The sequence below is a fragment of the Apodemus sylvaticus genome, chromosome 2 (assembly GCF_947179515.1).
Source record: "Apodemus sylvaticus chromosome 2, mApoSyl1.1, whole genome shotgun sequence".
Classification (NCBI taxonomy): Eukaryota; Metazoa; Chordata; class Mammalia; order Rodentia; family Muridae; genus Apodemus; species Apodemus sylvaticus.
In genome coordinates this window covers 27,767,150-27,779,174 of record NC_067473.1, presented here as the reverse complement: position 1 = coordinate 27,779,174, position 12,025 = coordinate 27,767,150, and positions in this window count along the sequence as shown.

Sequence of the window (12,025 nt, the reverse complement as noted above, 5' to 3'; positions counted from 1 at the left end):
ACAGCTATTCATTCCTCTTTAAGAAAATCAATATTTGACATATCTTTTCTGTTCGTATTTTCAGCTGACCTTCTCATTGGGTTTGCACTGAATTTCCTACTAGCAAGATATTTTTCTCTAGCAAGGACTTTTTCTCCTTGACCAATATTTGTCCTTTGGTTAGTCTGTTTAGACCACTTACCTGTAAGATACCTATAACCACAATCATGCCTTCTATTTTCTGGTTAAACTCACAACTTCTTGATTTTTCTTCCTCTATTTCTCTGTTATCATCTTGTTGCCCTCTTTACTTGTCTAAGGTATTTGGGAGTGCATCTCTGCATAGTTCTCACAGCATTTGCCCTGTGTGTTACAATATAAATGTGCGACTTGTTAATAGCTAAGTAATACCAACATTTTGCAACTTTAAGTGAAGTATGGGAAGCACTTTTCCTATTTAGTACAGCTTTGTTTTCTCTACTTTCAGATATAAATGCTTTGATAGATATAAATTATAATTTTTGTTTCACTGCTCAAGCATACTTTACAGGAGCAGTAATAAATACTACCATCTGTTACACGCAATACTCCTTTTCCCTTGCACCCCCCTCATTCCTGATACTCCTGAATTCCTTCTTGTATATTCTTCTATCTGAAGTACTGGCTTTAGCCAATCTACAGAGGAAGGTGTGTTAAAAAAAAATAGGGGCTTTTTTTGTTTCATCTTAGCTAAAGGAAAATTTCTCTGAATAGAAAATACAAAATTGAAAAGTATATTCCTTAGCACTTAAAATATGCCCCCTTTCACCTGGTCTCTATGGTTTTAGATAAGAAACTTTGTCACATAAACTGATGCCTTTGGGGCAAATCATCTGGTTTCTCTGGCTGTTTTAATGGTCTTTTCTTTTCTGTTGATTAGAGTGATGTTAACTTCTTGGTACCAATCCAGTTTGGGAGATTTTTTTTTTTTCAGGGACCTCTCAAACATCGGCTTCATCACAAATTCTTCATAATACTGCTTCCCTTGTTTCCTTCTGAGCGCCCAGTAATGCAAAATTTGAGTCTTTTGTTATGAGTGGAAAATTTCCAGGTTCTGCTTATTGTTGAATAAAACAACATGGCTAGAGTCTGTCCCCAGTTTATAGATCTGTACTCCGCAGCTTCTGTTCTTCTACCCAATCCACTTAGCAATATATTTATTTCTATTGTTATCATTTTATTAGAACTTTCCTAGCAGCTTTGGAGATGATTTGTCCAAGATGTCTGACTTGGCCTTTTTGACTGAGCAGTCTGGATCTGAGGTTGTTATGTTAAACATCTACTCATGAGCTACAACTTTACCTTGACCTCTCTCATATCATCGTTCAGAGATATCCTTAGTTGCCTCTAATGTCACTCCAAGAGAGTCTATTTGTACTTAGTGAAGGGGAGCAACAGGAAAGGGGTCTATGCTGTGGTTTCTGTACTCTTGATTGCTCACAGACTACCTTTGACATGCTTCCTGATGCAATCAGTGTTCAGGTTATCCCAAACTCTCTCTCTCTCTCTCTCTCTCTCTCTGTGTGTGTGTGTGTGTGTGTGTGTGTGCACGTGGGCATGCATGTGCATGAATGAGAAATGTAAGCACATGAATATAAGACAAAAACATCAGGCCTTAGTTCCAGGATCCCACTATATTTGAAACAGGTTCTCTTGTTACTTTGCTCCAGTTTATGCCAGGATAACTGATCTGTGATTTTTTTGGGGGATTCATCTGTCTCTGCCTCTCATATTTGCATGGAAGCGTTGGGAATACTAACTCATGCAAGCACAGCCAGCTTTACAGCTGCTCTGAGAACTCAAAGACAGACCCTCATGGCCGCACAACCATCTTTCACCCACCGAGTCATTTCCCCAGCTATGAAAACATTATCGATGTTTCTACTTTTCTCTGTATGTTTTAAATGCTTAGCAAACTTATGGTCATTGGCAACTATATTTTGAATGAAATGATCATTTAAAATATCACACTTTAAGGGTCCTCATATGTTTGTGTTATCATTTCGGTATTTCAGACTTGACTCCTGGTTTGTTTGAAGACTCAAAATCACACTCGTATGTGTGTAGCAATTGCCTGGCTGTACAAGTGCTCTGATTGTTTTTGCTTGGGAATAAAATAACAGGAGGTAATTATGTTAGAGCAAGTGGTTGCTTGTTCATTCACACAGCTATTGATTTTTTTAACTAACCAGTCAGTGTGGTCTTTTTTTTTTTTTTTTTTTTTAATAACCAACATGCCATGCTTGTGTTCTTACCTGATGACTGCTAAGTACTGGAGCATTGCTGAGTGTACGGATAGCTCTCAATGGCTCTGAAACTACAAACCAGCCCTGACATACATTCTTTCTGCCAGGAAAGACAGATACAGGAAATGTTAAGTCCATACCCTTTAGGCATCGTTAAGAGACATCACTTGAAATTCCACTGGGCTTCCAGAATAGGAGTCAAGACATACAAGATAGCATGTAAACAGGATTTTTTCTTTTGCTATTTTTTTCATATTAAAGTTTCTTCTTGACTATGAATAGTGGGTGATTACAGATAGATACTGCGAATTTCCATACAAATTGCAAAGTTGCATTTATTAGGAGGAAAACAGCTTTGTTTCTGAAGAATAATGTCCACATTTTTCCTAACATCTTAAGAAAAATGACACCTTTTTTTTTCCTTCTGTAGCTCTAGACTAATTAGAGAGGTTTGTGTTGCTCAGCACCGAGTGAGTCATAGCCACTCAAGTGGAGCACACATATTTTAGATTAGTGAAATGTGCAGTACTAATAACGAGATAGCATAATCATGCACCATTTGCTCAAAGCGCAGCCTTTGGGCTCAGTGGGCTCAGATGCTGCAAGGTGGTTAACTTCTCTCATTTGCAAAACATATCTGCAGCCTCAAATTGGCAGGACTCGGGAGGGTGATAGATGGATTAACTCTACCAAGAAGAACAGGTGAGAGGAGGATTGACAAGGGACATTATAAAGGAGAGTATTGTAAGAGCAGGAGGCACCATTCTCTAGTGCTCTGGAATGGTGGGTGTCAATACATTCAGGGGAATGAGTGGATGTCTTCCTGTTAAATGTGGGAGACAAATGCACCAGGATACTGTTGAAGATGCACTGGCTTAGGACTTGACAGATGGACAAATAAATGCATGTAAGTGGGAATATGCATGAATTAATTTCCTCAGCCAACTCCTGAGTTGGTTTTGAAAATAACCAATAGCGGGGGTCAGGGATAACATATGCTTCCATACAAAGAAGGAGAAGATTTTAATGCTTGAAGCACTACTTGAGTAGAGTAAACATCACAAATGAAACCAAATATCCAGTGACTACAGTGGCCCTTACATAAGTGCTTAGGCAGACTAGTACATTTGAACGTGCAGCAGATGAATATCTAATAGAAAGTCACCCTGGGCAGGGTAGTGAGTGGGAGAACACAGCATCTATGCTGAGGGAATGTCTCGAACCACAGAGAACTCAAGGACATGCTTCATTTGCTTCAGGTTGACCCTCCTCAAGCTTTTCCTCTTCATCCAAAGCTTCCTATGAGTGGTCCATGGTCCACACACACTCAGTTGTGGACGAGACCAAGTCACTGCTAACGAATGGAAGAGAAGATAGACCAGGGAAGAACAGACCCATGAAGCATCACTAGACCACTGGGAACATGTCTATGTCTCTTGCTCATTGAAGATCTAGTTCAGGAGGAAGGCTTATCACATCCACATATCTGGAAAACACAGAGGCTTAGCATCCAACAGAGAAATGTAACCACTCTTCCAATATTTCACATGGGAACTGCCCACAGAGACAGGTTGAGTGGGTACTGAAATGTTGACCTGTCATTAAGGATGACTGCAACTTGGTGCTACTTCTAGAAGGTTCTAGATTGTTTTCATGTTGAAGAAGGCCTGAAACAACCAGGTATGTAAAGATGTTATCAAGACTTTTTTTTTTTTTACAAATATTTCATGAAATAGTTTTTCAAACTATTCATGTCTACAAAATTATTGTTTTGATAGGAACCTACATAGAATTGTGTGGAGTTAATTATGTTTCTTGTAAGTTTCATTGTCACTGAAGTCCAGATTGATATAAAGTAATCCCAATGGATGGTGCATATGTATTACATATTCTACCAAATGTACAAGTGCATATAGTGACTGCTTTAATTCATCCAATAGATGCAGACTTCCTGTCTCCCAGGGTAAGATCTGCTCAAGAATCTGCTCATTTCTTTCTTTGGTTTTAGGATTTTTATTAGCATATATTTAAATTATTACAATTTAAAATATTACAATGTAATATTTTATTTTGATAATTTCATACCTATGCATAATGTACTTGACGGTATTCATTCTTTATTACCTCATCTTAAACCTTTCGCTTTGCTCTTTTGCGGCACTCACAGTAAGTGTTTGGGTGATTTTGCAGTAAAATATGCATACAATAAAATGAACATCATGCATTTCAGCCCTGCAACTCATATGATTATTAAAATAAGAACAGCTACTGCTATCATCAAAAAATGTTCCTTCATTTCCATACTTATATCTACATATCTTCCAATAGAGGCATTGACACTCTGCTATACTATTCTGAAATCGAAAGTATACTTCTTTCCCTTAAATATATGTTAATTCCTCTGTTGTTGTTTTTGCTGTTGTTTGCTTTGGTTTGTTTTGGGCTGCCATTTATGTCATTTGCCTTTGTTTTTAAAGCCATCGTGGGAGTAATATCTCACAGGGCTTCCAGCTTACATTCCTTTGATAATCAATGTACTGAGAAGTTGTCCGTGTGCTTAGATCATTTCTATATTTTCCTTTCTGAACTATTTACTGAAGACTACCGTCTGTATTATTTTCTTTCTATTGTTGAATTAAAGGAATTTTTGTGTCTTCTGGATGTAAGTTCATTGCACACACAAAAGGTACAGGATTAGTTCCTAATCTTTGGCTTACTGCTCATTCCCACATAGGGTCTGGTGGTGAGTTAGCGTCACATTAAATCTCATTAATCAGGTTTCCTATATTTTATACTTTTCCTTTCTATCTACAGATTAAGAAACCTCTGTGTGCTCATCGGTGGGAAAGAAAATATTCTAAATAATTTCTTGATGATTTATGGTTAAATTTCTTGATAAGTTTTTGGCAAATGGTATATCTTGAAAACTCATACTATAAAGGATTAAACTTCTTACCTTATGATTTTCAATCTTGCACATGGCAAGGACATTTGTGTTTATTCTGGTTTTTTTTTTAATATAAAATCGATCTTGGTATTGATTTATCGGTTTTATAAATATTCATAAAATAAATGTTAAAGGTATTTACTTTTATTTTTTCTATGAGCATTCATATGTCTGTTTGTGTTTGTGTGTGCATATGTTTACACACATTACATGAATATGCATAGGTTGACATTACATGGCTTCTTCTATAGCTCTCCACCTTATTTTAGAGGCAGATTCTCTCACTAAACTTAACTTTTTGCTTGAATGACTGAGAGTAAATCACAGGGACCTTTCTGTCTCCACTTCCCCAGGACTGAGATTACAGCAGCATAGGGCTTTTACCTTTCTCCATTTTACTGCATGTAGCACTACAGCATGGAAAGAATCAGGAGAAGCAATAAGGAACAACATCCCACTGCTGACCTGGAGCAGTTTCTATACATTTCAGATATGTTGTTATTGCTGCCTTTACATGTCTTTGAAATTGATTTTCATCCTTGCAACTCTAGTCGGTTCTAACTTGGAGTATGTTTTCATGAAAACAGAGATAAAACGAGGGCCCAGACACCGGCTGTTGAACACGAGGATCCCGGCTTGATCCTGCAACCGACACGGTAGCAGCAAAGAGCTAAGTCTCTCAAGTCTTCTTCCTACTTCCACATGCACAAACAGAATGAATTAAAAAGTAAATAAGTAAAAACACTAAAAAAATAATGGGCAAAAATGGACAGGCCAAATTTATCATCTACAAATCTGTTTCTGTCTAACAAATTTTTATTCTTGATTATGGGGCATAATACACTGGACTGTATGATCAGTTCTCGGGTCAATGGATCTTCTATTATTCTTTATGTATAATGAAAGACCCAGATTTTGTTTTTTGTTTTTTGTATAGAATGGAGTTTGTTCAGGGCAAAGGATGGGAGCTAATGGGGAAGTGGAGCCAGAGAAAGGCAGAGAGAGAGAGAGAGAGAGAGAGGGAGAGCATAGAGAAGTAGAGGCCGGCCATGACCACGTGGAGAGAGGGGGAGGGGAGGAGAGCCCAAGAGGGGGGAGAGGGGAATAAGAGAAAGAGAGAGCAGAGCGAAAGACCCAGTTTTGTTGAAAGACAGCTGCTTTTGCTGGCGGTGGTTAGTCCTTAGTAATGCCTGTGCTCCCATCTCCCGCTCTGAGATGCTACTAGAGGAAGAAGCCGGAGGAGGCTAAGAGGATAACATTTTGTACTTCAGTCTTCATAATTTGTGACCTTTCAAAGCATTACAGTGTAACTTTTTCATACACACCCCTTTGTTATTTTGTTTCTATATGTAGATTTGGGGAGAGAAACTGACTGGTTGTTCAGTTAACATATTTTATCCATCAGATATTATATTTCATTGGCTTTGGGGGATTTAAATTCTTCAAATCCATTATTTCTTAGAAACAAGTGCCTGAGGTGAAAATTTAGTCAGAATTCCCCTTCCTTCAAGACTCAAATATATATAATTGCAAAATATCTTAAATGTAAAGAGATGTCAGTCATCTCCTTTGTAGGGTTGAATTTCAGAATCTGCCAAGCTGTTGGCACTTTTTGTCAATACAAGTTTTAAATAACACAAAATTTTTTTCTAAAATTTTCCACTCTGTACAATATTTTCCCATTATTTTTTCCTCCTACAGACTTGTGTTTTAGGAAATTTTTCTCTATACTAAGCCATATTTTCTACTGAGTGGCTGATATTGCCTTAAACAAATAAACATAAGGTTTTTCCTTTTAAAACTGGGCCTTTGAAATTGCAGGAGATAACTTAGGAGTCCATATGAATTTTGTCCAGTGAGTCAGAGCTACAGGGGCTTCGAAAGGGATACAGTGGGGAGAGATCTAGAATGCAAGACTCTCTTCAACAACAGCACCTGTATCACTAGACATATAGATCAGGTTTTAAATGAAACCAAAGTTTAAATAAAAGTTTATCTCTGACAGCAACAATGATATCTGCTGGTATCTTATAATAATTGTATTGCGTGGCATCTATTTAGTATTTAATTTGGGGATCTTTGAGGAGTTAAGGAAGGTAAAAGAAAAGTCCAGAGGACATTCAATATTTATTCTTAACATTGTTATGTTCTCCATTATTTCCTTTTCTTTATTCGATATATTCTTTATTTACATTTCAAACGTTATCCCATTTCCTGGATCCCCCTCCCCGAAACTCCCATAAGCCCTCTTCCCTCCCCCTGTTCCCCAATCCACCCCTTCCCAATTCCCTGTCCTGGTATTCCCCTACACTGCTGCACTGAGCCTTTCCAGGACCAGGGGCCTCTCCTTCCTTCTTCTTGGGCACCATTTGATGTGTGAATTGTTTCTTGGGTATTCCAAGCTTCTGGGCTAATATCCACTTATCAGTGAGTGCATACCATGTGTGTTCTTTTGTGATTGTGTCACTTATCTTAGGATGACATTCTCCAGTTCCGCCCACTTGGCTAAGAATTTCATGAATTCATTGTTTTTAATAGCTGAGTAGTATTCCATAGTGTAAATATAACACATTTTCTGTATCCATTCCTCCGTTAAGGGACATCTGGGTTCTTTCCTGCTTCTGGCTATTATAAATAGGGCTGCTATGAACATAGTGGAGCATGTGTCCTTGTTACATGCTGGGGAATCCTCTGGGTATATGCCCAGGAGTGGTATAGCATTATTTCCTTTTGATCAAGTCAATGGTTTCAAGCTTCATGACTCTTTGGTAAAACCTCTCTTCCTGTTTAGAGACCTTCAGGAATCACTCTGAATAGACATTCCTCTAGTACTTTTAGTTACAAGCATTGCCTTTAAACTCTAGCCACGTTTAATGAAATCATGAAGTTTCTATTTTCATGCCTAGGCTTCATTGCCAGTGTTCCTCCAGTTTCCAGATTTTCCTATCACAGTCTTCGTGTCTGTAAGATGATTTTTCCTGGGGACAATAAGAATGAACATCCATTCACTCCAGAAAGGTTGCTGACAGTAGACTGAAGTAATAGCCCAAAGCACCCTCATCTCAGTGAATGAGTTCATTTGGGGTAATTTACAGGAGTATAGGTGAGGAACTACTTCTCAGAACGTGGGCAGCTTAAAGCAGGAGCATCAGCATAAGCCCCACTTCAGCGTGGTGCTTCACTGAGACTTCTTAAATGATTTGAAGGCAGGTCAGCTGCTCAAAGACTCTTATCTTTAGCAAGAGCTTCTGCTTCTGTAACCTTAAGAAGTGGCTTTCTTCACAGCCATGCTGGAATTTGGGAACCTAGCTAGCTTCCTTCACCTTCTGAATCTTAACACACAGCCCTCCTACCTCCAAACAGGAATGTTTTAATGTAGAAGAAACAACTGTACAAAAACATGCCCAACACAGACTGTGGTACGTGTGCATGCCGGCTATGTTGAATACATATGTACGCGTTGAATGATAGAGGTAATATATAACTAGATACTCATATGACAGGGTAAATGCTGTGTTGGTTCAGACTGTTAGTCATCACAGCCAGATGACATAGAAGAAGAAACAGGAAAGCAGGGAAATATTAGAGACTCTGATGCATATAATTAAATAGTAAATCTGTTCTAAAAGACTCGGTCGTTATATCGGCTTCCACAGCATATCATGTAAACTTTATGAAACATTCATGGAAAATTAGCAATTTTATATCAATTAAAAAATCCACACTCATTAATACTCTTTAAAAGGGTTTCCTAGTTAATCACAGTGCTGTCATCACATATACTAATTTCTAATCTGTGATTACTTGTTTAATAGTTAAATATTTTGATCTATTTGAATTCATTAAGCTGCTGATTTAAGTTAATTAGGAAGAATGAAATGCCAAAGAAGGGATGTGATCTTCTTCAAAACTAAGTGTAGTAGGTAGGTTTTTCAGTTGCTGGAACAACTGAGTGTTTAACACTTTGAAAAAAAGTTCCCTTTTGGATGTTAGAATTTACAGAGACATATGAGTAGTTATTATGTTTAATAAGCACTTGGGAGTTCCTGAATGAGTCTGTAGGGGGTCTCTGGTAAATTTAAAACTTATGAAACATCATGAAGTTAACTGGTCTTTTAATATTATGCCAGCTTTTTCCAAAAAAAAAAAAAAAGACCCGATATCTTAATTTTAACTATCCAAAATACTAAGACAGGGAAAATAATTAATACTTACTGCCTGACTTATTCTAAATCAATCGTTTGACTATTAATTAATTTGGGGAGATAGCAAATTTGAAGTGATGGTGTTTTTATGTTTTTCTTTCTTCCCATTTCCTTCTTTCGTTTCTTTTTTTTTACTGTGAGCATCCCTGAAAAAATGCTCCATACCCAAATACTTTCTATAGTTGCATAAAATTCTGATTCTATTTATTTAGCAAAACAGAGGAAAGCAAAGTGGCTTCTTCACAGAATCATGAGCTCCAGAGCAGCAGATGCAGGTGCCAACAAACGCTTGATTCCCACTGCTAGGGGAAGGGTGGGCTACAGCGTGCAGTCGAGCAATTAGGCATGGCTGCTCTCTAAATTCAAGCACATCCTTCTTACAATTAGTCCCTCCTCCTTAAAATGGGCTCAGGAGCTTGCCACAAAACATCATGCTTGTGATGAAAATGTAATTCTCTACACATGATGTATACAGCATACTCAGGGAAGGCAGTCATCCTTCCTTCCCTCCCTCCTTCCTTCCTTCCCTCCCTCCTTCCTTCCTTCCTTCCCTCCTTCCTTCCTTCCCTCCCTCCTTCCTTCCTTCCTTCCATCCTTCCTTCCCTCTTTCCCTCCTTCCTTCCCTCCTTCCTTCCCTCCTTTCTTCCCTCCCTCCTTCCTTCCTTCCCTCCTTCCTTCCTTCCCTCCCTCCTTCCTTCCATCCTTCCTTCCTTTCTTCCCTCCTTCCTTCCCTCTTTCCCTCCTTCCTTCCCTCCTTCCTTCCTTCCCTCCTTCCTTCCCTCCTTCCCTCCTTCCTTCCCTCCTTGCTTCCTTTCTCCCTCCTTCCACCTTCCTTCCTTTCCTCCCTTTTTCATTCTTTTCCTTCCTTGCTTCTTCCCTCCCTTCTTTCTTCCCATTTCCTTCTTTCGTTTCTTTCTTTCAGCAGAAAAAAATTCCTCCTCTATTTTCATCTTTGAGGATAAAAATTATAAAGAAAACAGAAGCCACTTTCAGAATCATTGGGCATGGAAAATATGAAAACTATAAAAGAACAAGATTGTGTCTTAATAGGAAAGTACATGGAAGTTTCTAGGAGAATCACAAAGGAGGAAATTATCTTCTTTTGAATGTTTTCACAGCACACTGAGAATCTCTGTGATGACTACAAAGACAAGCCTGGTAGGTTCGTATGACTTACATAGAATCATGGAATTGTACCTTTGTATCCTATTTTCAGCAACTAGAAATAGCTTTGCCATGCTGACTAAAACTTCAGCTTAGAATAGATTGCATTGCTAAATAAATTTCTAGAGATCTCAAAAATCTTCCTGCTATACATCTTCTGTCTTGAAGACAATTTTCATTGGAATTTTGAATACCTGGATATATGACAGTGGATTGTATTTAGGGATAAGTCTTTCTTACTCATAAATAGAAAATATTTTAAAAACCAAATCAAATGCAATATTTAAGATAAACTCAGGACTAAAATAATGAACATGATAGAAAAAACAACCTAAATGCTTTGTGTCTATTTATTGTCAAGGAGCAGTGACCTTAAATGCAGAAAGAAAAATGCTAAATGCATAGGAAGTTTATACTAATCCATGACATTATCATAATTATAGGTGTCAACTTAGGTCAACATCCCCAACTTTAAAAGAGATGAAAATAAACAAATAAAACAGAATGAAGGGATATAAAAGGCCCATTATATGTGACCAAAATAGTCAGCACAGATAGCTTATAAGTCATAATCACAATGGAAACGTCACAGTCCTATCAAAGCCATGAGAAATGGTTACAAAGTAGCCAGAGGGGTAATATCCTCTGAAGAGGTCATTGTCTCCTGCAAAAGACAAATGGAACTTCTTGTCCAACCTTCTGTAAAGCAACAATTTTTGGTGTGTTTCTGATAAATGAATAAGTGTCATGCTTACACACATAGAGTTGTTCATATTGAACATCCTGGGTCTGCCTACAGTGTTGTTTCTACAAGAATTTGACATGTGCTCAGACAAAATCCACTGCAGATTTGAGGGATGACAAATAGAATATTGTTGCTATATATTTATTTATCATTTATTATTTATTTCGCTGAAAATAGAGTATGGAACCCACCGCCCCATACACATACACATGCACAGCAAGATGACTTCTAAGATACCCAGCTGTCATGAATAAGCAAGAAGAGTAAAGGAACCTTACAGTTTGCTAAGCAATATAGCTCTCCATTCACATGTGTTTCCAATGCAATAGCAAAGTATTTCTTGTGTCCTTTTTACATTAAAAAGTTGTAAGCATGGGATGTAAACAGAGAAGAATTTCCTTCCTTAAAGAGTATAAGACGAAAGGAGGTCAAAATGGCTGCATTTACTGTTAAAGATAGACATACCCAAGTTAAAAGTAGATATCGGGGGCTTGGGAGTTGGCAGAGTCCATCATCTGTGCTGAGGGCCTGAGTTTCAGTCCCCAGAACCCACTTAAAAACTGGTAATGGTGGCACATGTCTGTATCCCTGGTGTTAGGATAGGGATGGAGACAGGCAGATCCTGGAACTGAGAGGATAGCCAGTTTAGCCAAATCTGCAAACTCTAGATTCAATGAAAGATTCTGCCTCACAAATGTAA